Raw genomic sequence first — 26,687 nt, 5'->3', positions numbered from 1 at the left:
CCCTGCAATGAAGAGCCTAGAGACCGTTGGTGATGGCAGTACCCAGGAGTCCCATTGTAATGCTATTATGTGGCTCGTCACTGCAAATAAAGCCATTATCACTGAAGAAGTTCTCTTAGATGGTATTAGCCATAGGATGATGATGTAGGATGTATTAGCCATAGGATGGTGATGTAGGTTCAAGTTCCCATCTGCTATGGTGGCTCTGGGGCAGGTATGATGGACTTTCTCTGCTTGTCTTCATCTGTAATATTGGGGAAATAACACCAACCTTACAGTAGGAGAGAATGGGCAGATAGTAGATAAATGTGTGGATGGGTGAGTAAATAGATTACTAGGTAGATGATAAATAGGTGGATGATAGATAAATAGATCTTCTTTGTGATAACATTTGGCATTGTGAGTGCTCTATAAAGAAGTGTTTCTTTTCTCCTTCACCTAATCCTACAACTGAGTTAACATAAAATACTTCAACTTATAAAAGAAAAAAGGACTCAGTAACATTTTTCCATGGATGATACAGATGCTCGTTTTTAACACTGCTTCATACTTTATAGCTACTTTGTCAATTTTAAGACTATCTCACTTCTGGTACCACATACGTTCACCTACTTACCTTTTTGGACAGTATTTCAGTAAATAGAAGGACCCATGTATTTGTAAATTAAAGGCAGTTTGCCTACATTAGGTGCAATAATATCAGTCATGGGCTCATGAGATGTAATAAAAAACACATTTGTTTTAGTGTTTCATAGAACATATGTATCTTTATTTATTAAAGTAATTAGAGTGTGATTTTTTTTCCTCTCTCTGCCTTTGGCTATTGAGTTTTTTAAATTCTTCGAATGATCATGTATTTGCACAGATTTAACATCTGCAAAGTACCTTTTAATCAATTATTGGCTATTCAGAGTACAATAATTAGCATATGTGTGAAAATATACGGTTTGAACATCCATTTGTTAAAAACGTGACAAATATGTATCTTTTGTTTACTTGAAATGTCAAGGGGTTTTTGCAATGTATATCTTATTCTAAAATCTTTTAATTTATATCACAGGTGCACTTTATTATGCAATATTAGAATACTTATAAGTGAATTCATTAGGCAATCCCACATGACTTGAATTAGCAGGCTCCTTCTAGTAGCTTGTTTAAATGTTTTCTCCCAGCTGTGTTTTTCACCATGGCAGGATTCAATGTGAGAATATATTTCACAACTATCAGTGAATTCAAAAGGAATATATGAGCCACATTAGAGTACAAAAGTAAATGTATAAGAAAAATTTTTAAAAACTTGTTTTATCTCGTCCTTTGGATAGGTATATGCCTACACCAACCCCGACAAGTTAATTTCCTTTTGACTATTGTTATTTTATTTTCTTTTGAACAGGCTTCAGTAAGTCTTCAATGCTGTTTTCCAGTATATCAGAAGCCAAAGCCATCAGAGAGTCTTTGGTGTGAGTGTGTGTTTCTATATAATTACTTTCTTGAAAGACTGCTGAGAGTTTCTCTGGACTTGAGGTTTTTTTTTTTTTTTTCCATTTTCTTATTGGAATATAATTGCTTTACAATATTGTGTTAGTTTCTGACCCAGCAATCCCACTACTGGGCATATACCTTGAGAAAATCAATTCAAAAGCATGCATGTAGCCAGTTGCATTGCAACACTATTTACACTAGTCAGAACTTGGAAAAACCTAAATGGACAGCCACAGATGAATGGACAGTGATGTGGTACATATACACAATGGAATATTACTCACCACTAAAAAGAATGACCTAGGACTTGAATTTTAAAGGATGATAACAAACAAGATGTAATCATCTTGATATGGGAGAGGGAATCTTGAATGCTTGTATACCTCAGAAGGAAAGAACAGTCATTTATAGCAGGATAAGTCAGTAGGATGGCCTTAAATAATACACCCTCAAAACTCCATGTGTAGGAACTTGTATTTCATCTTCTGGACAATTAGTGGCCACAACAGCTTCTTGCATAAAGGTTAAAAGGGCAGACAGCTCTGCAGCATCTTACTATCTTCTATTAGTCAGATGGCAAAGGCGAATTGAATATGAGAGTTGGGGTGGGGTGGAAATGTGGAAGTTCTGTTCTGCTATAATTTTTGAATACTAGCAAGATTACGCATTTACAAACACACTGTGGAGAATGGAAAACGGTGTTCTCAATAGAGGTGATAATTGGGGAAAGTGATGAAGACTCTCTGCTGCTGCTGCTAAGTGGCTCCAGTCGTTTCCAACTCTGTGTAACCCCATAGACAGGAGCCCACCAGGCTCCCCTGTCCCTGGGATTCTCCAGGCAAGAACACTGGAGTGGGTTGCCATTTCCTTCTCCAATGCACGAAAGTGAAAAGTGAAGGTGAAGCTGCTCAGCCGTGTCTGACTCCTAGTGACCCCATGGACTGCAGCCTACCAGGCTCCTCTGTCCATGGGATTTTCCAGGCAAGAGTACTGGAGAGCATTGCCACTGCCTTCTCTGGAACACTCTCTACTGGAATGCTCTCAATATTGTCATTAAGCAGATTGCAGAAGCCATTTTTATATGGGCATATAGTTCTCTAATTTTTACAAATGAAGTCATCATATTAGTTGTGAGTCTGACTAGTGCTACTGGAAAAGGTAAGCTTGGGATGCTGTGTTTACACACCGAAAGGCATCTTAGGAGGCTGGGGCTGTCAAAGAAGGTTTCCAGGAAGAGGCAAAACCAGAACTGAGCAATAGAAAAAACTGGAATGGGGAGGAGGGGGAAGAGGAAGAACGAGGAGCAAGCAGTGGGCAGTAAGTAGAAGTCTCAAAGAGGAAATTTCAGCACAGACCATTTCACTTAGGTCTGTCCTGAATCCTTTCATCATGAAGGAGACAGATGGAATAAGTAGAAAGGGTAAAGGGAGATAGAAAGGAAAGAAGGAAGTTCAAAGTAATAAACAAATGCTTAGTGGAGTTAATAGGCTTTACTTGTGGCTCAGCTGGTAAAGAAACAGCCTGTAATGTGGGAGACCTGGGTTTGATCCCTGGGTTGGGAAGATCCCTGGAGAAGGGAAAGGCTACCTACTCCAGTATTCTGGCCTGAAGAATTCAGTAGACTGTATAGGCCATGGGGTTGCAAAGAGTCAGACACAACTGAGCGACTTTCACTTTCACTGGTAGACCATATGTCCTTTCCATAGAAGGAATGATCTATTGAATATTTCAAGACAAAAGAATACCACTTTCAGGACACCATTACTTTGAAATTACTTTTTAAAGTATCAGCAATGGTGAGCATTTCTCAGTCATCAATATGATGACTTCTGAATCTGAAATTCAGGCAGATCCTGAATTTACTCATCAGGAGATGCAGATAGCAAAATTATATTCATGCCTTCAAGGAGCCTGTTGTCTAGTTTCATGAGGAATCACTACTTTAAGTGGATAACTCGATGGATGTGAATCTGAGTGAACTCCGGGAGTTGGTGATGGACAGGGAGGCCTGGGGTGCTGCAATTCATGAGGTCACAAAGAGTCAGACACGACTGAGCGATTGAACTGAACTGAAACAAAACAAAATACTTCCTGTTTTTAAAATAATTCTTAACATAATCCTTCTTTCCAGTCCCTTGCCTTACTGGCGACACCTTACAGGATGATGCAACAGAATTCATCAGTAAAGATCCAGAATATTTTCAAAGCATCAGTGATGTTCTTGGAGAAGGCAATGGCACCTCACTCCAGTACTCTTGCCTGGAAAATCCCACGGACAGAGGAAGGCTGCAGTCCATGGGGTCGCTGAGGGTCAGACAGAACTGAGTGACTTCACTTTCACTTTTCACTTTCATCCATTGGAGAAGGAAGTGGCAACCCACTCCAGTGTTCTTGCCTGGAGAATCCCAGGGACGGGGGAGCCTGGTGGGCTGCCGTCTATGGGGTCACACAGAGTCGGACACGACTGAAGTGACTTAGCAGCAGTGATGTGGCTTGTCTCAGCCACTACAGATCGCAAGCCAAAGACTGTGAGAAATATAAGTCTTTGAAAATGTAGTTCTTAGATAATGGTGCTTACAAGGGCTATGGATAAGTTATAGAAATCCCTTACAATTTCTGTGGCAAAATCAGAGTGTTTCTGTTTCAATTTGTTCAGATCAGCAAGAACATAAAAAAAAAAAAAATCCCTGTGATGAAGCTTCTGTAGGCACTGTAGTTGCAGAGGGGGTGGGTGTGGCTTTCCTATGACAGGTGGAGTCCAGTCACTTTCTGAGATAAGGTTTTTGAATTGTAGATGTAAAAAAGACCAACATTTTTTTAAACTGAAAGTGATATTACAGATTATGTAATACAAACTCTGAATTTTGTAAGAAAAGAAAAGGACACTTAGACGTTTAAGCAATTTACTTAAAATCACACAGTTCATGACAGAATTTAGATTATATCCTCCATCTTCGGACATTGTAAAGTATGGTCTTTCTTACCATGCTACAGTACCTCAAGCTATTTAGTGCAGATTTGGAAAGAAAAAAAAAAAAACACAAAACTAGTAGAATGTGTGTCTTTGGTTATCAGAGAAAAGCTTGAGAAAAATAGTAATTGTGAATAAAATCGGATTCAACTATTTTTAAACAGGTACTTCCATTTGTAAAAAGAAAAAGAGAACCTTTCTCTAGTCAATTGAACAAGAATAGTATGTGAACAGAAAGGCAAATGGGAGCGTCCTTCAGCTGCCTCTTTCTCTCCATTCTCTGAAAAACCTTTTGTTTCTAAGTAGAAATTAGCTAGAGAAAGGAGCTGCTTTGGCAACTTAGCACAGCGCAGGGCTCACATATTATCTATCAGACTTACTGTTCTGCCTTCTTCTCTCCTCTTGCTCCTCCTTTCAGTATCTGGAAGGTATAATTGTGTTTTCCTATTGGTATTACATTTTAAATTATGCTGTTTTCCCTTTATTCTGAGAAACTGAAGGGTAGTCTCAGAAAAAGAGGAAGAGGAAGAAAAGGTGAAAGATGGAGAAAGCAAGAGAAAAAAATAAGAAAAACTTATTACCTTTTGCAAACTGCTAATCATAGTATAAAAAAAATACATACAGATGGCACAAGAGATTGTAGTAAATTATGATGAAGCACAGAGAGATAAAAGTACTCCAGACTATACTGTGCATGGGGCAAAGAGGGAAACAAAAAACAAAAGAGGCAGACTGGACAGAGCTGTGGAAATGACACTCAGAAACATCTTAGCAAGTCCCAAAAAGAGAAGGAAAAAAAAAAAAAAGAATCTGATCATTTTGAGCTGAACGTATTATTAGATAAGCCAATATTAAATACAAAGTGCTTGTGGCCACTCTTTAGCATCTCCCTCTGATTTCCTTCTAAAATTCAGCAGCAGTCTTAATGTCCCAACTATTCCTTTTCTGCCTTCTCTCCCTGCAACCATCCACAGTAATTTCACCGCAACTCTAGTCCCTGAAAATCCTGTTTTCCAGATGGACTCTTCAGTGGCTACCCTGATCATTACCAAGGACTGCAATACTGGCCCTAAACTTATAGGCAGCAACATTATGGTGAATTTTCTCTTTTCCTTTAATCTCAGGTTCAAACATAAAGCCTATAGCTACAATCTCAAGAACAGATCAATGGCGACGGTAGCAAAGGAGGTCAAACTGAATGCAGAGAGCTTGAGGCGACTGGAAATCATATCAAGGTAGAAGGTCATCGTAATTCCACTTCATGAATACTTTACAAAGCAGGGACCAATGGTCCCCAAACCATTTAAAGCTTTTATTGCTGTCAAACATTAGCACCTTGAGGGCTCTCCAAGGTTGGTGGAGTTTTCAGTTCATTTGCTGTTCTGTCCGGATAAGAGCAGTTGAGTTTGTAATGGAAACTGGTACACTGATCTGCTCATTCCTGATATGGGAGTCATGTCTATAACTCTGGTGAAATAAGTGTCTGCCTCCAGGTGGCAGAGGAAGACACAGCTGTGCAGGTAGAGTTAGCATTCAACCCATCTCAATAAATTCAGAAGTGCAAATAAGTTAGTGGACTAATTAATGGTTCCAAAAAAAAAAAAAAAAAGGAAAGAGAAAAAGAATAAGCAAGAAAAATAGTGCAAAAAATGGAAAGAGAAAAGGATTAAGCAAAAAAATAGTGCAAAAAAATGTGAAGAATAGGAATAAGCAAAAAAATAAAAGTAAAAAGAAAATCAGCAGGGATGAAAAGGTAGAAGGAATAATGATGGTAGAAAAAAACATGAGGAAGTGATCCAGAGGAAAATTAAGAGGGTGGAAGCAGCGGGTTTTCTATGGAAGTCATTGAACCTCTGGCAGATTCAAATGTAGTGACACTGAGTTGTGGAATTCAAGCCTTCAACAGTATAATTAGGTTTTCAGTTACTCATCAAAATATATGTGATTATTGGGAAAGATACGGCTATGAAATTAATATTAATGGTCAATTTTGAGTTTGAGGATAAACAATTTGAACATCAGTGTGTAAGGAAAATTCAGAATTTATTTTCTATATGTTAAAATGTGACATGAGGGAATACAGAACAAGGAGGTGGGGATGGCCAAGTGGGAAAAAAGACATGTACTCATGTGCAGAAAGAATTTAATAGATGTAACAATTTAATAGATGCAAGCAATCTTTGCAAACAAGATGCAACAAAGAGTGTTTGGTATACTATTTCTAATTTACATGCAGTATATTAGTGAAATGGATTATTATAGGATCTCTGTTTATAAAAGAAATATCTTATTCCCCAAAATACTGACCTCTAACTCTAACCCTAACCCTAACCCTAACCCTAATTTCATGGTGGTAGGCCGAGGTTTCTCCGCCAGCTGAAAGTCAGCGAGTTAATTCTGAGATTCTACTAAAATGAAATAGACGATTCACATGAGTGCCTTAAATATGACACTTTCCCTAAACATCACACAGACACGCACACATACACAAAATTACTTAATAAAGCTGTGCCCTTAATTATCTCTATCTTTATTTTTGAGATTCAAAGTTCAATATAATTTTCAATGGCATGGGAAATGTTTCCATAATAATTTTAGTGAAAGAGCAGAGTAGGGCCCTCCATAGATTTTACAATTCTGTGGAAATTAAGCATAGAGAAACACTGGAAACAGACGTAGAATGCATAGTATTCATTTTGCTCATCTAGTAAACAGTGGATTAGAGGTGATCTTCATTTTTTTCCTTAATGCTTCTATGCATTTTGCAAATTTTCCACAATTTGGAAATTGTGTTTATGTCATTATTTAATGAGAATATAGTGCTGGTGTTGTTATTCTTACCCAATTGGAAATGAAAGTGAAACCTGCATTTCATGCCCAGTGACTACTTCTTAGGGCTCTTTGACCCTTTGCTCCATGTAGGTTCTCAATTTTTATTTTATTTTGTTATTGCTCAGCCCAAGACTTTGTCCTAGAGATGAATCATCAATGCCTCCAAGACTGATCAGTACTCTCTAGTAGCCTTCAAGAAGGTTAGGCTTCAGTACTAACTTCACTTACAAAATGTTTACAGATTCAGACACATCTACTATTCCCTTAAAACTACCATTCTACTGTACTTTTAAAAATAAACCAATCCCATTTTAAGTATACTAAGTGGACCAAATTAAAAATCCATAGTTACAATAATTTCCTTACATACATTTCTTCCTAAAAAATAAAAATAAGTGTTACATCCTAATTGATTCAGAAATTGAAAATGGAAAATTATGGTTCAGCTGAATTTTAAAATGATAAAAACCTGCCTGATATCTAGCCTGTATGAACATTGCTTCATTTAGAAATCTGTCATCTTTTAAAGTATTTATAATATTCATTAAGATGAACAGGAAAAGAAGAGAGAGAAAAGTTTTTAAAGCATCCAAGAGTTCAAACAATTATTTTAGGATTAATTAGTAGGCTTGTGAAATTCCCCCATGGCTCAGTGGTAAAGAAACTGCCTGCCAATGCAAGAGACACAGGTTCAATCCCTGGATCAGGAAGATCCCCTGGGAGAAGGAAATGGCAACACACTCCAGTATGCTTGCCTGGGAAATCCGATGGACAGAGGAGCCTTGCAGGCTAGAGTCCATAGGGTTGCAAAGAGTCGGACACAACTTAGTGACTAAACAACAACAACAACAAATAGGCCTGCAAGTTGGTAAAATCAAGTAACATACATCTGTTTCTTTCTTTTTTTCTAAGTTAAGAGAGAATGTTGCAAGACATTATCAAGGTGAAAGATTCATCTTCCCTCTGTCCTCACACATGAAGCAGTGTCTTTTTGTTAAATTTTCCTGTTTAGGGAAGTTCTCAAGTTTCATTTCAGCTGAATTTCATACATAGAGTATTTCAGTGATTAATGAGAAGATGCACCTCATGTAATTTTCCTTTAGGATGTCCTTGGCTAAAAGCTCTGTGTTAAGTTATAGAATCAGAATACACATATCTCAGACTGTACCACTGCTAAGAAAAATGTCTACTCCTACCATAAGTAGACATTTTAACGTTTAAACTCCTAAGGTTGAGAAAGAGATGATTATAAAATCCTGGTAGGAATTAAGATATATAGCTAAGGAGATGAACCTACCAATCTCCTGTATTCACAGTACAGCCCCTAACATCTGTTGCACACTTAGGGCAGGTGGTCCATGTAGCCACCAACAAAATCTTTGTGTGTTAACTTTCTCACTGGATGGTTCACAGAAGAGCGACTATTCTATGATTTCACTTTTTAAGCTAATGTTGCATAAGATGACAGGACGTTGACAAACAGGAATCACGGCAAATTCATTATATAAAACATCCTATTTTTCTCTACATTTTTAAATAACTACTGCTACAGTTACACTAATAATTGGTAAAGAAAGATAAAATGTGTAAAGTCTTTTTTTTTTTAACCAGAGATTCACAAGATGAGGTTCTTTTTATTTTATTTTATTTTTTTGAGGTATCTAAAAAAATGTGAGTTAAAAGCAATGAAAGTGACATGCCAATAGGCGAAATTCTGTTGTTACTGTGAAGTCTTTCTAGTCCCTGAACTGGCCCATTGTTTTACAACCGTGGCGAAGAAAAATCACCAGGCAAGCTTGAAAATGAATTGCTCTGTCAGGCGCTGTGTCAGGATGATCTAGACATTATGCATGTCTTTCCTTTTTAAGGAAACAAAAAAACCTCTTTCCTTAGCATAGGGGAGAGATGTGGGTCAGTAAGTTCCTGTCTGGGCACTGTAGCCCCAGGTTTCATAAGCCTTTCTTCAGAAACCGGGGGGATGGCACATTTCACTAGTGGTGGAGTGTGTTCAAAAGTGGGGCCTTGTGTTCTTGTATCTGCTATGATGGCAAATCCTTCCTCCACATCACCCTTAGGAATTTCTCCTCCAGAATAGATACCAACAATACTTTACACGGATGGGAATTCCAGAGATCCGCAGACTCTTTTAATGTGAATTCCACCTTTGTACAAGGGTGGTGGAGGAGAGTGACACTTTATTCCACCAGTGGACTATTACTGAGTGACACACTTTATCACACATGAATGTGTGTGTGTGGATCTGGTTTGTGTGTGTATGTGTGGAGACTCAGGTGTACACATGCACACTAGCCTCACCTACTCCAGAGTGGTTCCCAATAAAATAGAAAAATATACACTTTGCTGCCTTGGCTTTCACACGTTTCTTTTCTATAAACATATAGAAAGAAGCATGGAAATAATTTGTCATTATACTGGGAGAAGAGAGGACAGATGAAGGTGGGTCTCCAAATGTATTTCTGTGGTTTTAAGAAAGTAAACAGAAATAAATAATTCCTCCTCATAGTATCAAGCAGACAGGAATTGGAACAGTCTCCAAATGAACTCTTGTCAGTATTTGTCCTCTGTAAGTCATTATGTGAGTGTGTGTTTGTCTTTTATGTTCTTAAGGAATCCCCCAACAATTCAAATAGTTTTGGGAAGAGATTGGTACCTTACAAACTTTTGCAGTTTTTTTACCTTGTTTTTTTAAAGTTCATGATTTAGTACCTGTGAAAGTTGGAGGCTGCTATGCTAGCAGGTTCCAAGATTGATTTCCTCAAGTTCATCCTTGCCAGCCTCATTTGACATGTACAAACACAATCAATATAGTTATACCACAGGTAATCACTCATTAGAAGAACTCCATCCATTCTAAGCTGTAGGTGAATCAATTTATCATTTCATTTTCATTCACATCAGAATGGTGTGTTTACCTTCCAGTGGCATCCTTTGAATAGACAAGGTTAATACCAACTTAATTTTACTTTAATGGTAACTTAAATGAAATCCTTTGATGAACATGGAGACCTGAATACTCTGCTGAGGAAATTCAATCAAAATTTGTCTCCTAACAGAACTGTGTTTTTGATGGATGGATGTTCGTACTGTTTCATTCGGCCCCCTCCCTTTTATGTAGTTGACTAGGAGACTAACACCCACGGGGCCTGAGGCATGTTGATGAAACTGACATTCACCACTGAATTGCATTTTCTTTGGGGCCAAGACTGATACAAGAAATGTCAGTTTTATCACCAAGGGCTTAATGTCGTATCTTTGCATAATATTATCATGGAAATATGAATTGTTATTCCTGTATCTCTTTGCTTACTTTTCTGTGAATCTCCTTTCATTATTCATGCTTCAGTCTTTGTATTATTAGATAGAAGGCCTTCACTGGCTACACCTAGGAGAACAGGTCACCTCTCTATGGCCCGTAACACGACACTGTGTTCGAATTATCTGTTCAAGTGCTTGTATCCATGACTAGACCCTGGTCTGCCTATTTGATGATAGCTGAACCAGAGTCATATCTCTTTCAGACACATACAAAGCTTAGTACATACAAAAAAAGCACCGTGTTGACATTAATTGTTGTTGTTTAGTCTCTAAGTTGTATCTGACTCTTGCGACCCTATGGACTGTAGCCCTTCAGGCTCCTCAGTCCATGGGAATTCCTAGGCAAGAATATTGGAGTGGGTGGTCATATCCTTTTCCAGGGGATCTTCCTGACCCAGGGGTAGAACCCACTTCTCCCACATTGGCAGTCTGATTCTTTAAAGCTGAGTAACCAGGGAAGCCCATTGATATTAATACACATTCATAATTTAATGGGTTTCCCAGGTAGCTCAAATGGTAAAGAATCTGACTGTGATGCAGAAGACATGGGTTCGATCCCTGGGTTGGGAAGATCCCCTGGAGAAGGAAATGGCAACCCACTCCGGTATTCTTGCCTGGAGAACTCTATGGACAGAGGAGCCTGGCGGGCCAGTCCATGAGGTGGCAAAGAGTCGGACATGACTGAGCAACTAACACTTTCATTTTCATAATTTCACATATTTTTATCCTGTGATGAAAATGCATTCTTTTTTCTCTTCTGTTGTTTTTCTTCCATATGTCCCACTCATCAACCAGAGCACTTGTTTTCAAGATCTGGGTCATGGGGTCATCATTTATGGAACCCTTTATCATTTAAAATGAACATTCACAATACATTAGCATTCACTTACTGCATTCACTTAGAGCTGACATCAACCTGTAAAGACAAAAACTGTGATCCTCATTAAGTAAAACCCAGAATATAGTATATAGTTTACTTCTATATTGTCTTTCTCATTTACCTTTCCAATTCCATGAGATAGAAAATTTCTTTTTTTTTTTCATTTACTAGTATTTTATTTTGAATTTTTACATTTCTTTTTTTTTAATTTTATTTTTACTTTATTTTACTTACAATACTGTATTGGTTTTGCCATACATTGACATGAATCCACCACGGGTGTATACGAGCTCCCAATCACAGCCACATAATCCTTGGGCATAGTAGATGCTCAATCAATTTTTATTGAATATGTTAATATCAGTTCAATTCAGTTCAGTTGCTCAGTCCTGTCTGACTCTTTGCGACCCCATGGAGTGTAGCACGCCAGGCTTCGCTGTCCATTACCAACTTCCAGAGCCTACTCAAACTCAAGTCCATCGCATCGGTGATACCATCCAACCATCTCATCCTCTGTCATCCCCTTCTCCTCCTGCCTTCAATCTTTCCCAGCATCAGGGTCTTTTCCAATGAGTCAGTTCTTTGCATTGGGTGGCCAAAGTGTTGGGGTTTCAGCTTCATCATCAGTTCTTTCAATGAATATTCAGGACTGATTTCCTTTAGAATGGACTGGTTTGACCTCCTTGCAGTCCAAGGGACTCTCAAGAGTCTTCTCCAACTTCACAGTTCAAAAGCATCAATTTTTCAGTGCTCAGCTTTCTTTAGAGTCCAGCTCTCACATCCATATAGGACTACTAGAAAAACCATAGTTTTTAGACAGACCTTTGTCGGCAAATGTCTCTGCTTTCTAATATGCTGTCTAGGTTGGTCATAGCTTTTCTTCCAAGGAGCAAGCGTCTTTTAATTTCATGGCTGCAGTCACCATCTGCAGTGTTTTGGATCCCCCCCACCAAAAAATAAAGTCTCTCACAGTTTCCAATGTTTCCCCATTTATTTGCCATGAAGTGATGGGACCAGATGATGATCTTAGTTTTCTGAATGTTGAGTTTTAAGCCAACTTTTCACTCTCCTCTTTCCCTTTCATCAAGAGACTCTTTAGTTCTTCTTCACTTTCTGCTATAAGGGTGGTGTCATCTGCATATCTGGGGCTATTGATATTTCTCCTGGCAATCTTGATTCCAGCTTGTGCTTCATTCAGCCTGGCATTTCGCATGATGTACTCTGCATATAAGTTAAATAATCAGGATGACAATATACAGCCTTGATGTACTCCTTTTCCTATTTGGAAACAGTCTGTTGTTCTGTGTCTGGTTCTAACTGTTGCTTCTTGACCTGCATACAGATTTCTCAGGAGGCAGGTCAGATGGTCTGGTATTCCCATCTCTTTAAGAATTTTCCAGTTTGTTGCGATCCACACAGTCAAAGGCTTTGGCGTAGTCAATAAAGCAAAAAGTATATGTTTTTTTGGAACTCTCGCTTTTGTGATGATCCAGCGGATGTTGGCAATTTGATTTCTGGCTCCTCTGCCTTTTCTAAATCCAGCTTGAACATCTGGAAGTTCATGGTTCATGTACTGTTGAAGCCTGGCTTGGAGAATTTTGAGCATTACTTTGCTAGCTTGTGAGATGAGTGCAATTGCGTGGCAGTTTGAGCATTCTTTGGCATTGCCTTTCTTTGGGATTGGAATGAAAACTGACCTTTTCCAGTCCTGTGGCCACTGCTGAGTTTTCCAGATTTGCTGGCATATTGAGTGCAGATTTGCTGGCATATTGAGTTAATATATACATGAATAAACAAATATTACTAAACTTTCATTAAACCAAATCTCTGTCAGGCCTCCAGTGCTTCCTTCATTAATTTTCCATGCTTTCTCTCTCAGTGGTTGCTCTAAACCCAACCATTCTGATCAGTAAAGAATCTGACCGTGATGCAGAAGACATGGGTTTGATCCCTGGGTTGGGAAGATCCCCTGGAGAAGGAAATGATCTTCCTCCTCCACCTCCTTCCAGTTGATAACCTGGAAAGCACCTTCACAGAGGACAGAGCCTTTAGGCAGGCGCTCTTTCACCTTTTTGCCTCCACACATCAAAAGAGCACTGCAACCTGACCTTTATTCTCTCCCTCATCCTCTTCAAGGCTGATACTTCCAACTACACTCTATTTCATTCTTATCCAGCTTCTCCTGGACTTTTTCTCATAATGCATTCTATCTCCTTATCTTAATCTATTATCTTTCTTCTGGCTTTTTTCTCAAGAGCTGGACATGATAAAGTTTAAATTATATTTCTCCTTCTGGTATCAGCTTTCCTTTCTTTCTTCACAGTGAGATTCTCCTACCTTTATCCTTACACTGTCCACAGGTTTAAATCTCATGTAAATCTCCCCTTATTTTATCTGGTTTCTGTCTTCACCAATGCTGTCAAATTGATGATCTCTTAATTGCTAATTTCCAATTCTAGTCTTATTTAGTTTTTTTAATTCTCAGAATTTTGTTTACTTTTTCCTGGATTTTTAAATACATTTTCTTTCATGATTCTTGTCTCTCTGGCTCTACCTCTGTCTTTCAGATCATTATTCATCCTCTTTTATATGTTTTTTAAGATGATAGTGCTTTCCAGTGTTTGTCCTTGGTTCTTTATTGCTTTTTCTATATGACCACTTGACAGTTTTATTTATTTCAGTAAGCTGGTTGTCACAGAAATGCTAATGACTTATAAATCCAACTCTGATGACTTGCTTTACTTCTAAATTATGAATCACATATTATAAATTTTCCAAAGCTGAATTTGTTGTTTTCCCTGGAATCTGTTTACATTCTTAAATGTCATGTCCCTTTTCAATGATTCTTACCAGCAATACTGTGTCCTAAAGCAGTTAATCAGCCATTGTCAGTCTTTCTCTCTTTTTCATAATCTATATATAATTGTTATTAATTCCTCTTAAATTATACTAAAAAATAATTTTGATTTCTTACTTTTTCTCTCCGTTTGGACTCCTGCTACTTTCATGCAAGCCTATATGATCCCTGGCCTACACTATTACAAAGGTTAATTGAGGGGTACCCCTAGATCTGTCTTTTTGACATCAATCTACCCTTCATATTGCTGCTATAATTTTATTACTGATATAAAAAGATATAATATGTCCCTGTTATTATCTTTTAGTGCATTTTTATCACACAGAATAAATATTAAATTACTTGTCTTGCCTTGAAAATTAAGATCTAGCACATTCTCTTAGAAATCAGGGCTTTTCATTCCCTCAACCTCACTTCCTGCTGTCTCAGTTACGCCAGTTCTAATCATACATTTGGTACCCCTACTTATCTCTTATCTTTATTCCTCTAAAAGTATTTTTAGTTAGCTTAGAAATCTCTTTACTTGCCAACCCCTCTTTCATCTGATAAGCTAATCTTCAGTTTTTAAGACTCAACTGTCAACAACTCTTTCCCTGTTATCTTTCCCTGACTCCAAGCCAAGCATAATAAATGGTTTCATTCCTTGAAGATCTTCTGTGATTGTGTATCACCTTAAACTTCTTAAATCCAATGACTGTAATTTTTCATCTTCATATTTCTACTCTTACAAAGATCACATAGCAAATGAAAAATAAATGTTATTTGAATAAATTTAAAATAATTTATATTATAGTATCAATTGTGTCTTATTATTTTCATATATGATCCCTCATTAGTAATTAATATTAATTAATAATTAATAGGTTAGTTTGACTTCCTTGACCTGTTCATCTTTATTGTGTTATAAAACTTCTAAAAACATCTAATTTGATTAAGAACAGTTAACATGAAGCCTACCTCTCAGTATTATTATATATAGGTATGATATTGTACAGAAGACTGCTAAAACTTATTCATTTTAGAGCTGAAATTTTATACCCATCAGTTTGCAGTTCCCTATGTCCCCCTCCTCTCAGCTCCTGGATATACAATGTTCTTCTTTTATTCCATGAGTTTGATTATTTTAGATTCCTCACATTAGTAGAATCATGCAGTATTTGTCTTTTGGTTACAGGCTTATTTCATTTAACATAATGTCCTCCTGATTCACCCATGTTGTGGCATATTGCAAGATTTACTTTTTTTTTGAAACAAATCTCAAATAAGTACTAACATTTCCATGTTGATTCCAGCACTATTCACAAAGCCAAACTGTGAGGACAACCTAAATGTCCATTAATAGATGAATGGACATAAAATGTGGTCTATATATATAATGGGATCCTATTTAGCATTAAAAAAAGAGGATCCTGCAACTTAAAAATCTCGTTAAAGGAAACACCATGAAAATTATGGATTTGAATATGTAAAATTGTGCTTTGAGACACACGATAACTTGCTATTATTCCAGACAAGATTGAGTCCTTAAAAATTATAAATAAACCCATAGAATTAAGATGAATAAAGTAAAAAAGAACCAGAGACACACAGACTCATTTTTCAATAAAGTTCAGAAGGGCATAAAAGTTAGAGCAAAAGGGAAATTGGCCAACAACTTTCTTTTTGGTTAAACTCATAGTGTTTGAAAAATGGCCATCGGTATTTTGACAAACATCCTCAGCTCTACTCTACTCATCCTTGGTTTGATTTATTGTAATGGACACCTGAAAGCTGGGACCCAGCAGGTCTTTGAGCCTTCATATTTTTGTTCTATAAAATTAAACTGGTGTAAAGCTCTAAACAAAGAGCTCCTAATACCCCAGGCTTTCTTGTATGTTACAAACAATAATTCTGCAAATAAACGCCTAAAACTTCCAGAAGAGTGAAAGTATATTTAAGTAAAATTATGGTGCAACATCAAAATTCACTTGACTTATATTTTCTTCATTATTATGTGGTGAGAGAAGCCTTGATATCAACTACAGTCTTTTTCTTGGCATAATGATAATAGTATTCTCATATTTTACCTAAAATTTCAACTGCAATATTGAAAGAAAGAGCAAAGCAACACCTACTGCCATAAGATTTTCTACTGCCATGTGATTTGCTTGATAGGAGAGTATTAGGAACTTATGGTGTCCTCTTTAAAATGACAGGAGCCTGAGGTCGTATTTTTACATTTTATACTTAATTTTTATGTGCCCTCTGTCTTCCCATCATCTCCTACACATTGCAATGATGTGAAACCTATTTCTCACATTTCAAGGTCTCAAGTTGAAGATGGGGTAGGGAGCAAATGTTGGAAATATGATAGGGCTATTGAAAATATATGCAAGCAGCTACATAAACTGTGAAACTTAAGTTCATTCTGCTAAAGTGTGAAAATATAATATTTCCATGAATATGAAAGAAGAAAAATATGAGAAATTTGGCATATAACTCAGCTAATCCCAACACCTTAACTTTTTGAATCTCTTTCTCTTGTCCCTTTGAGATTGTTTATTAGTAATAAAACTATATAGCTTAGTATTACTTAGCTCACAATTTTAGTAGCATTAAAATTTAGTGGTTCAGAACACATGACTCACAGTGAAAGAATGATGGGTTTGAGTTCTATTCCACACCTGCTTTTGTGGGACTGTGGACAATTTGCAATCTGAACTCGAAGTCTCCTTAAGCTGGAAATGCATGCAATAAAAATACCGACCTCGTAAGTATTTCATATGGTAGTGAATGTAAATGTTTAGTACATTGCAAAACATGTGGTAAATGTAATGTGAGCTCTAGATTACATATTATTACCAGAGAGATTCAGCTGTTAAGATAATTAATGCCACCATTCTTTCAAGGCCAAAGTCAAGGCAGAGATGATTCTGAATATAACATCATGTTGTTTACACAGATGTTCCTTCCTTTGTTATGGCCAAATTTCCACGGTCCATTGGTAATGGAGTAACAATATACATGTATAGAGACTTTAAAAGGTTCTTCAATAGCATATCAAAAAGACTGGAATTTGCAAGGAATCAATAAGAGAGGGACAACTGCTGTGGGTTTGCAGAAATATGTAGACATCAATAAAATTAAAAGGGTCTGGATTTCCTTCTGAGCCTGTGGAGACAGAGTTTGAGATGTGCAATTTAGTAACAGTTAAATGTACAGATGTGAGAGTTGGGCCATAAAGAAGGCTGAGCGCTAAAGAATTGATGCTTTCAAACTGTAGTACTGGAGAAGACTCTTGGAAGTCCCTTGGAGGGCAAGGAGATCAAACCACTCAGTCCTAAAGGAAATCAACCTTGAATGTTCATTGGAAGCACTGATGCTGAAGCTGAAGCTCCAATACTTTGGCCACCTGATACAAGGAGCCGATTCATTGGAAACGACCCTGATGCTGGGAAAGAGTGAAGGCAAAAGGAAAAGAGGGTGGCAGAGGATGAGATGGTTAGACAGCATCACCAACTCAATGGGCATGAATTTGAGCAAACTCTGGGAGATAGTGGAGGACAGGGAAGCCTGGCATGCTGCAGTGCTGCAGACCATGGAGGTCACAAAGAGTTGGATACTATTTAGCAAGTGAAGAACAACAAAGCTTGGAAATTGGTTACAAATAAAGGGATTCAAACCTGCAGGGCAAACTGATATTAGGAAGTGGAAGAAAGTGAGCAGAAAAGAACCACTTGAACACGTATTCAATAGGGAGTTAGATAAATCTAGTTATTGAAGAACTGGAGGAAAAAGAAGTCCCAGTGCAGGGGAAGGGGCTCGTGGGTTCCAGAAAGGGCAGCTCCCCTATAGCCATTCTCCTCCCCCTAAAGGGGGAGTCAATCCAGGCTCCTCTCAAGACTCACCACCTTTCCAGCTTCTACGTATGCATGTTAGTTGTGTTCAGTTCAGTTGAGTTCAGTCGCTCAGTCGTGTCCGACTCTTTGCGACCCCATGAATCGCAGCACGCCAGACCTCCCTGTCCATCACCAACTCCCGGAGTTCACTCAGACTCATGTCCATCGAATCAGTGATGCCATCCAGCCATCTCATCCTCTGTTGTCCCCTTCTCCTCCTGCCTCCAATCCCTCCCAGCATCAGAGTCTTTTCCAATGAGTCAACTCTTCTCGTGAGGTGGCCAAAGTACTGGAGTTTCAGCTTTAGCATCATTCCTTCCAAACAAATCCCAGGGCTGATCTTCAGAATGGACTGGTTGGATCTCCTTGCAGTCCAAGGGACTCTCAAGAGTCTTCTCCAACACCACAGTTCAAAAGCATCAATTCTTTGGTGCTCAGCCTTCTTCACAGTCCAACTCTCACATCCATACATGACCACAGGAAAAACCATAGCCTTGACTAGGCGGACCTTAGTCAGCAAAGTAATGTCTCTGCTTTTGAATATACTATCTAGGTTCGTCATAACTTTTCTTCCAAGGAGTAAGCATCTTTTAATTTCATGGCTGCAATCACCATCTGCAGTGATTTTGGAGCCAAAAAAAAAAAAAAAAAGTCTGATACTGTTTCCACTGTTTCCCCATCTATTTCCCATGAAGTGATGGGACTGGATGCCATGATCTTCATTTTCTGAATGTTGAGCTCTAAGTCAACTTTTTCACTCTCCTCTTTCACTTTCATCAAGAGGCTGTTTAGCTCCTCTTCACTTTCTGCCATAAGGGTGGTGTCATCTGCATATCTGAGGTTATTGATATTTCTCCCAGCAATCTTGATTCCAGCTTGTGTTTCTTCCAGTCCAGCGTTTCTCATGATGTCACCCTGCATATAAGCAGGGTGACAATATATAGCCTTGACATACTCCTTCTCCTATTTGGAACCAGTCTGTTGTTCCATGTCCAGTTCTAACTATTGCTTCCTGACCTGCATACAGATTTCTCAAGAGGCAGGTTAGGTAGTCTGGTATTCCCATCTCTTTCAGAATTTTCCACAGTTTATTGTGATCCACATAGTCAAAGGCTTTGGCATAGTCAATAAAGCAGAAATAGATGTTTTTCTGGAACTCTCTTGCTTTTTCCATGATCCACTGGATGTTGGCAATTTGATCTCTGGTTCCTCTGCCTTTTCTAAAACCAGCTTGAACATCAGGGAGTTCACGGTTCACATATTGCTGAAGCCTGGCTTGGAGAATTTTGAGCATTACTTTACTAGCATGTGAGATGAGTGCAATTGTGCGGTAGTTTCAGCATTCTTTGGCATTGCCTTTCTTTGGGATTGGAATGAAAACTGACCTTTTCCAGTCCTGTGGCCACTGCTGAGTTTTCCAAATTTGCTGGCATATTGAGTGCAGCACTTTCACAGCATCATCTTTCAGGATTTGAAATAGCTCCACTGGAATTCCATCACCTCCACTAGCTTTGTTCGTAGTGATGCTTTCCAAGGCCCACTTGACTTCACTTTCCAAGATGTCTGGCTCTAGATTAGTGATACTGTCTAATAATATCTGCCTGCTTTCTATCTCATAAGGATAGAGGAGAAATTAACAGTATGAATTTTGGCAAGCATGCCAGGGTCCCTAGAGATATGCAACATAAATATCTTATTATTGTTTATATTATTCATTCCACTTGTTTTGTACCTGGTATGGAAGAGGAAGATAGATGCATTTGTCTAGCACACATTGATATTTCCTTTAAAGTGAAATCAGATTTTATTGACGCCACTCTTCAGGTTTTGAGAAAAGATTACATATATATTTTTTTAAAAGAGGCTTTTACTTTTTTCATGTCCTCATCAGTGGTTTGTAAGATATCTGTGTTTTTACTATCTATTCCTGTAGCTAATGTATTTCATCCTTAGGAGCCATCACAACCATTCTGTCTCAACCTTCTTTGATTCAAGCACATGTTGTCTCCCTGCCATCCTGTAGTCTTCCATCTCTTTTAAGAACATATAATAATGATACAAATGAACTTATATATAAAACAGAGATAGACTCACAGACATAGAAAGCAAACTTGTGGTTACCAAAGGGGAAAGAGAAAGGAGAGATAAACTAGGAGTTTGGGGGACTTCTCTGGTGGTGCAGTGGTTAGGACTCTGCACTTCTACTACAGGCAACAGGAGTTTAGTCCCTGGTCTGGAAACTAAGATCCTGCATGTCACTCAACATGGCAAAAAAAAAAAAAAAATAGGAGTTTGGGATTAACATGTACACACTGCTATAAATAAAATAGATAACCAACAAAGACTTACTACATAGCACAAGGAACTACACTCAATATTTACTGATAACCTATAAGGGAAAAGAATCTGAAAAAATGTGTGTATATATATATATGTATGTATGTATATATGTTAAACTGAATAATGTGTTGTACACCTGAAACTAACACAACATAAATCAACCATACTGGAATTAATATATATATGAAAACTATTTCCAGGTGGAGGCAGTGGAAAAGAATCTGCCTACCAATGCAGGAGATGCCAGAGATGTAGATTAGATCCCTGGGTCAAGAAGATGCCCCAGAGGAGTGAGTGGCAACCCCTTCCAGTATTCTTCCCCGGAGAATCCCATGGACAGAAGAGCCTGGTGGGCTACAGTACACAGGGTCACAAGGAGTCAGACAGGACTGAAGCAACTTATCAGCACACATCTGAAATAAAAGGGTTGGAAATATATCAAATAAGCCCTATGAATTTCTGTTGGTTCTTAAAACCATTACTTTTTACTTTGGCTGATTAAGCCAATGATATACCATTAACCTCAGTTAAAGAACAACAGCTGCCAAATATTTTAATAAGATGAACAGACTGCTGCCTGGTACGCCCAGCTCCTCCCTGCTGTAACACCCTGTCCTGGTTCATTCTGAAGGTGCTTGAACAGGGAGAGGAGGTGCTTCTCCATATGTTTCTTAAGCTCTTCTGCTTATGAGGAGGGACAACTTTCAGCAGCAGTGTGCTGGGGATATTTTTCCCCTCAGAGCACCAATGAATTATTTACTACTTGATTTGTCAAAGAAAAGCTCGGCTACACTACAGTGACAGAGCTATGCTATAGAAATAGAATATTGTTTAAGAAATTATTGGTGCAAAAAAGGCAACTAAAGCAGAAGGCACAGTTGGTTTTCCAAATATATATACATTGCACTCACATTTATCTTAATTCTAGGGCTTTATGAAAAAAAAATTCTAGCATGTTTTGTCTTTATAAGACTATCTTTATGTTCTTTGTGCATCTGTTGGCTGGATTTTCTCCCAATCCCTTTCTTTGCATCCTGCTGTATTAATCTCTTTGAGGATCTCCTTTTCTTACTTTTGTCAAGAAAGAAATGTTTCTTTTATATTACCTCCTATTTTCTTGTATTTCTTAATCTCATATTAAATGGAATTGTCTATGTGAGTTCAATAATAAGTTTACTTTTTGAAATATCTTTTTAATTTCTTTTCTTTTTTTTTGTTAAATCATATCTTTTCTTCCTCACATCTTTTTAAAACCGACAGTTTTCATTGTTCAGCTTCTTTGTGTCCTCAAATCCCAATACAAATACTCCTTGTTTTGCCTGGTTGTGATATGCATGGATTTCAGCTATCTAGGTTTAGTAAAATAACACCAGGACTCGAATGATATATTCAAATACCAACTGCCACTGTATATTAACTGTAAGCAATTGCATGAAGTACCAGCTTTGCTGATAGCTCTTCAGCCCACAGATCATTCACATAAACAAGAGATGAGCATCATTAGTAATGACTGATTACATTACTTCTCTCAAAGTCGGTTGACAATTGGTCCCTGCACAGCTGTTGTTTGGTTCAAACACAGCAAAGCCTATAGTTGTGTTTCTTTCTTACCACTCAGTGCTAAAACCAAGATACATTGTACAGAAATAGATCCTTGAAGTTGGAAATTTGTCAGCAAAAATGAAAATTGGGTAAAGAAACAAGACATGATAGCATTGGGAGTGAAAATTTAATTGAATACACACAAAGTACTTGAAGACACAGATGATGCAAGGGAGGCTGACCTTGCTGCCTTAAGACTCTAGACTGTGGATAAGCTGCCTAGACTCTAGATATGCAACCAGAAAAACTCCATGAAGGCAAACTCACTGATAAAATTAAGAAAAGTGACTATGATGAAAAGGATAAAAATGCCCTAGAGCAAATGACATCAACATAAAACTTCACAGAAAAGGAACTCAGAGCTATTTTGTGTTACTGTAAGAGCAAAAGATATAATGTTGAAAGTTGATGAAAACATAGAAATGAGTATGATAATTTGCTAAAGCATAGAAAAAATTGCTCCCTCCTTATTCCTTACTGTAATCTTGTTAAACTTTTTACAAAGAACCAAAGCACTAATTTTCAGTGTTTGCAGTGAAATTATGATGTACTAAGTAAATATGAGTTTTTACTGCTTTTTATGCCTCTAAATATTTATAACGAACATTGAGTTTTTAGTATTTTGACACAGTTTTTAGAGCAAACAGGACAACTGTATTTTTCCCCATTGTATACCACATGGTTCCAGCATTGCAGCCATTTATACAGTTCTGCACTTATGTGCAAAGTGGGGGCTGCCTGTATTTAAATTTTTTTAAAATAGAAAGTTGTAGTTCTGTCAATTCAGTCTCTTAGACTGAGGTATTTACAACACTTCCTGTATCTGAGTGTCACATGTATTTAGTGGCACACTGGCTGATACAAAGCTGAGTATGCTTCGTTTTGAAGCCATTTTGTAAATGTGTTCTTTGTAATTGATATTCCATGGAATTCAAATTAAGCAAGTCACCATCCAGATGCCAAATCATGATCCTGATGGAGAGTATAGTGCTTCCGTGATTTTTTGGTTACTTTTATTATAACAAATGAATGGTATTTCACTATGTAGTTTTCTTTTTTCCTTTTTGTTTTTTAAATAGTTAGAGATATGTCAACTGAAAAGTGAAAAGTGAAAGTGAAAGTCACTCAGTCATGTCTGAATCTTTGCGACCCCAGGGACTGTAGAGCTCATCCCTGTGGAATTCTCCAGGCCAGGGTACTGGAGTGGGTAGCACCTTTCCTTTCTCCAGTGGATCTTCCCAACCCAGGGATTAAACTCAGGCCTCCAACATTGCAGGTGAATTCTTTACCAACTGAGCCACAAGGGAAGCCCAAGAATACTGGAGTGGGTAGCCTATCCCTTCTCCAGCGGATCTTCCCAACCCAGGAATTGTATGGGAGTCTCCTGCATTGCAGGCAGCTTCTTTACCAAATGAGCTATCAGGGAACCCAATATGTCAACTATTTGCTCCTAAATATTCTCATCTATGAACCAAGTCCCTTTCTTCCTACTATTTTTTTTTCAATTTTTCCTAAAAAGCTACTGTTAAAAATAATAAAGTAAAAATATTCCTATTAATAAATCAAATAAGAATGCCATATTAAGAATATTGTTGTTGTTTAGTTGCTAAGTCATGTCTGACTCTTTTGCAACCCCATGGACTGTAACCTGCCTGGCTCCTCGGGCCTCTCTGGTGCCTGGTAAGGCCCAGAATATTTTGAGCTTGAGTTCTACGTGTCCTTTCTAATAAATTCCTATTTGAGATGGAGAAAGAATTTTTTTTTCTTTATTTGCAGTCCAAAGTCTTTCAAAGACTACTTATTCCATGTGATACAGCTTATTATCCAAATTATGAAATAAAATATTTTTACAAATATGTTGGAGCCAATTAGGTATGTAACAAATATCTAATGACTGCCTGTTAAAAGTCATACTTAGAACTGGGTCCTGGAGGTATAAAGATGAATAAGATGCAGTTCCTATCCAGTGAAGTATTTTTTTTTCCTTGATGAATAAATACAGACCTTGCCTTGGATGAGACAAAAGAAACTTCCTTGTACTTATCATTTCTTATACTGAATAAGCTTTCAGTATGCAGTGTGTTTCCTTGTTACTAAAGCTTGGGTGTACTGCAGCAATTTTTATGATCATTCAGATCTGTCCAACTTTATTTTGATTTTTTCATTTAAATACAGTGGAATGGGCATTGTAAAGGAGTGATGGAAATGTGGTGAATTTAATCATAGGGATTTCTCCTTAAGGATGATATATAAGAGTTCCATGAAATCCAGTTACATCTAGCTTTGAGAAATAAAGAAAATGTATTTGGGGAGAAAGGCCATTTGATGCAATTATGCTGTTTTCTCTTCCTTTGCTTTCTTTTTTGAAGGATAACACACTGGGTTGGAGCTGAAGCTCCTGAGATAGACTTAAAGGTTTTGAAATCTGGTCTTAGCATTTTCTCCAGCTAGCTGAATGGCTTGAGGTAATCTATTACTCACTTCTATTTCCTCATTTTTAAAGAGGATGTAACAGTATCTACTGACATAATCATTTTGAAAATTAAATAAGATTTAAAAAGAAAAACATAAATCTTAAAACAGTACCTGCTATATATTCTATATATTGGGTATTGAAAACATAATAGATGCTTTTGAGAAACACATAGCACAGTTGTGCATACACAACCATGAGACTCTGATTTCATTATATTCTTTATGGCCTAAAAGAGGAGACAAAATATTACAAAAATTATACATACATATAGTAATTAAATTTGTAATTCTGTGTTCAGTATCTTGGAGTTAATTATTCAAGCCATCTCTCAAAAAAGGAAAACAAAATTTGCATTCTTCCTTTATCCAGCTTTGCATTCAGTAAACATTGGTTTGATTGTTATTTACTTGAGCATTCATTTTCTCTAGTGCAATAATTAATGGCAAAGAAATGTTTATGGCTTACCTTTTATTTATCAGAGAAAAAAGATGACTGGACTAGAAAGAGTAAATACAGATTTATTTCTGACAACAGTAGTTTAGCTAGTAAAGTTATATGCTAAGTTATTCCTTTACTGTGAAAGTTATATAAATATAACTGAATTTGTTAGATAGATTCAGGTTAAGTGAATGTGATATACATATTTATAAAACATAATTGTATTATATACATAATTTATGTATTTATACACATATATATTCCATATATATATATATAATGGAAAATGAGCTGAGGAATAAATTTTGCACACAAATCATGCTGCAAGGTTTAAGCACCTTCTTCACAACACTGCAAAATAAGGATCAGGAAATCTACCTCAAAAGTCAGAGATAAACCTAAGAGGTGCCTATGGGATTATTCAAAGTATTTGCTTTATGAAAAGGAGTGAAACCTTTCAACTACTAATTATATATAAAAATAATTATCCTTATAATGATCAATAAAAACTTAAGCCAGATATAATATTATACTGTTAATATCTTGTATTGTTCAAAGAAATACATCCTAGTGTTATCTTAACATTTCCTCCTTGTATTAATCAAGTGTTGATGACCATGACTTAAGGCCTGAAAATATTGTGGTAGAAAGCCTTGGCAGAGGGAGAGCCAGATCGTATGTGCGTAGGGTTATTTATCATGCTGTCACTGAACCCTAGGGAAGTGCAGTTCCAGCTAATTTATTACAATGTTGTTTCATTTTTTTACTGGGCGCGAGAAGGACTTACACTGAGGCCATCGCGCTGTGATCTGCACTCCAGCAGTACCCGTGACAACACTCTTCGCGTGCACATTTTTTATGGCACCTATTTTTTCCTGACTCTGCTCTCTTTCCCATAACATTTAGGAACATTCATTAAACTCAATAGATGCCAAGGGCTGTATGCATGTGGTAAGGACTGAGAGTGGAAGGTTGAGGGGGTTGAAACAATGAATGCTGCCCCAAAACTATATACATGTTACTTGCAAATATGACTTGTGTGAGCCTCTAATATCTTATGTAGAATAACTCGATAGACAAGTCCTGCAAATGCTTTTGCCCTCTACCAAGATGAAAGAAGGCAGAAAGTGATATTAAACTACTGGAATCACTAACTCTTTCTTCTTCTAATATAAAAACACATAATAATGGAATTCAGGGGAGAGAAGAGTGATGGGTTGAAAGTCATGAAGCCTAAGAAAAGAATAATTTAATTGTGTACAAACAATGTATACAAAGCTCCCCATTTCTTTTTCCCTCATACAGCCAGAAAGTAGCTCATTTCAAATATTCATTTAGGAATCTCCTCAAAGAAATTATAAACCAAGAGTCAGTTGTTTCAAATTGTGGGTATTTCTTGAGAACATGTATTATATATACATACATATAGATAGATAGAGGCAAGAAGATCAAATAGAAATGCATACTGAATATTGACTCAGTTGCAAAAAGAAAACAAAACCACAAAATGTCTTTTATCCCTGAAATGTGGTATACATGCTATGTCAGTGCTTTCTCACTTTACTACCCATACACTGATACAGACTTTCATTTGC

The sequence above is a fragment of the Oryx dammah genome, unplaced genomic scaffold, assembly GCF_014754425.2.
Source record: "Oryx dammah isolate SB20612 unplaced genomic scaffold, SCBI_Odam_1.1 HiC_scaffold_11, whole genome shotgun sequence".
NCBI lineage: Eukaryota > Metazoa > Chordata > Mammalia > Artiodactyla > Bovidae > Oryx > Oryx dammah.
This window is presented reverse-complemented; position numbering follows the sequence as displayed.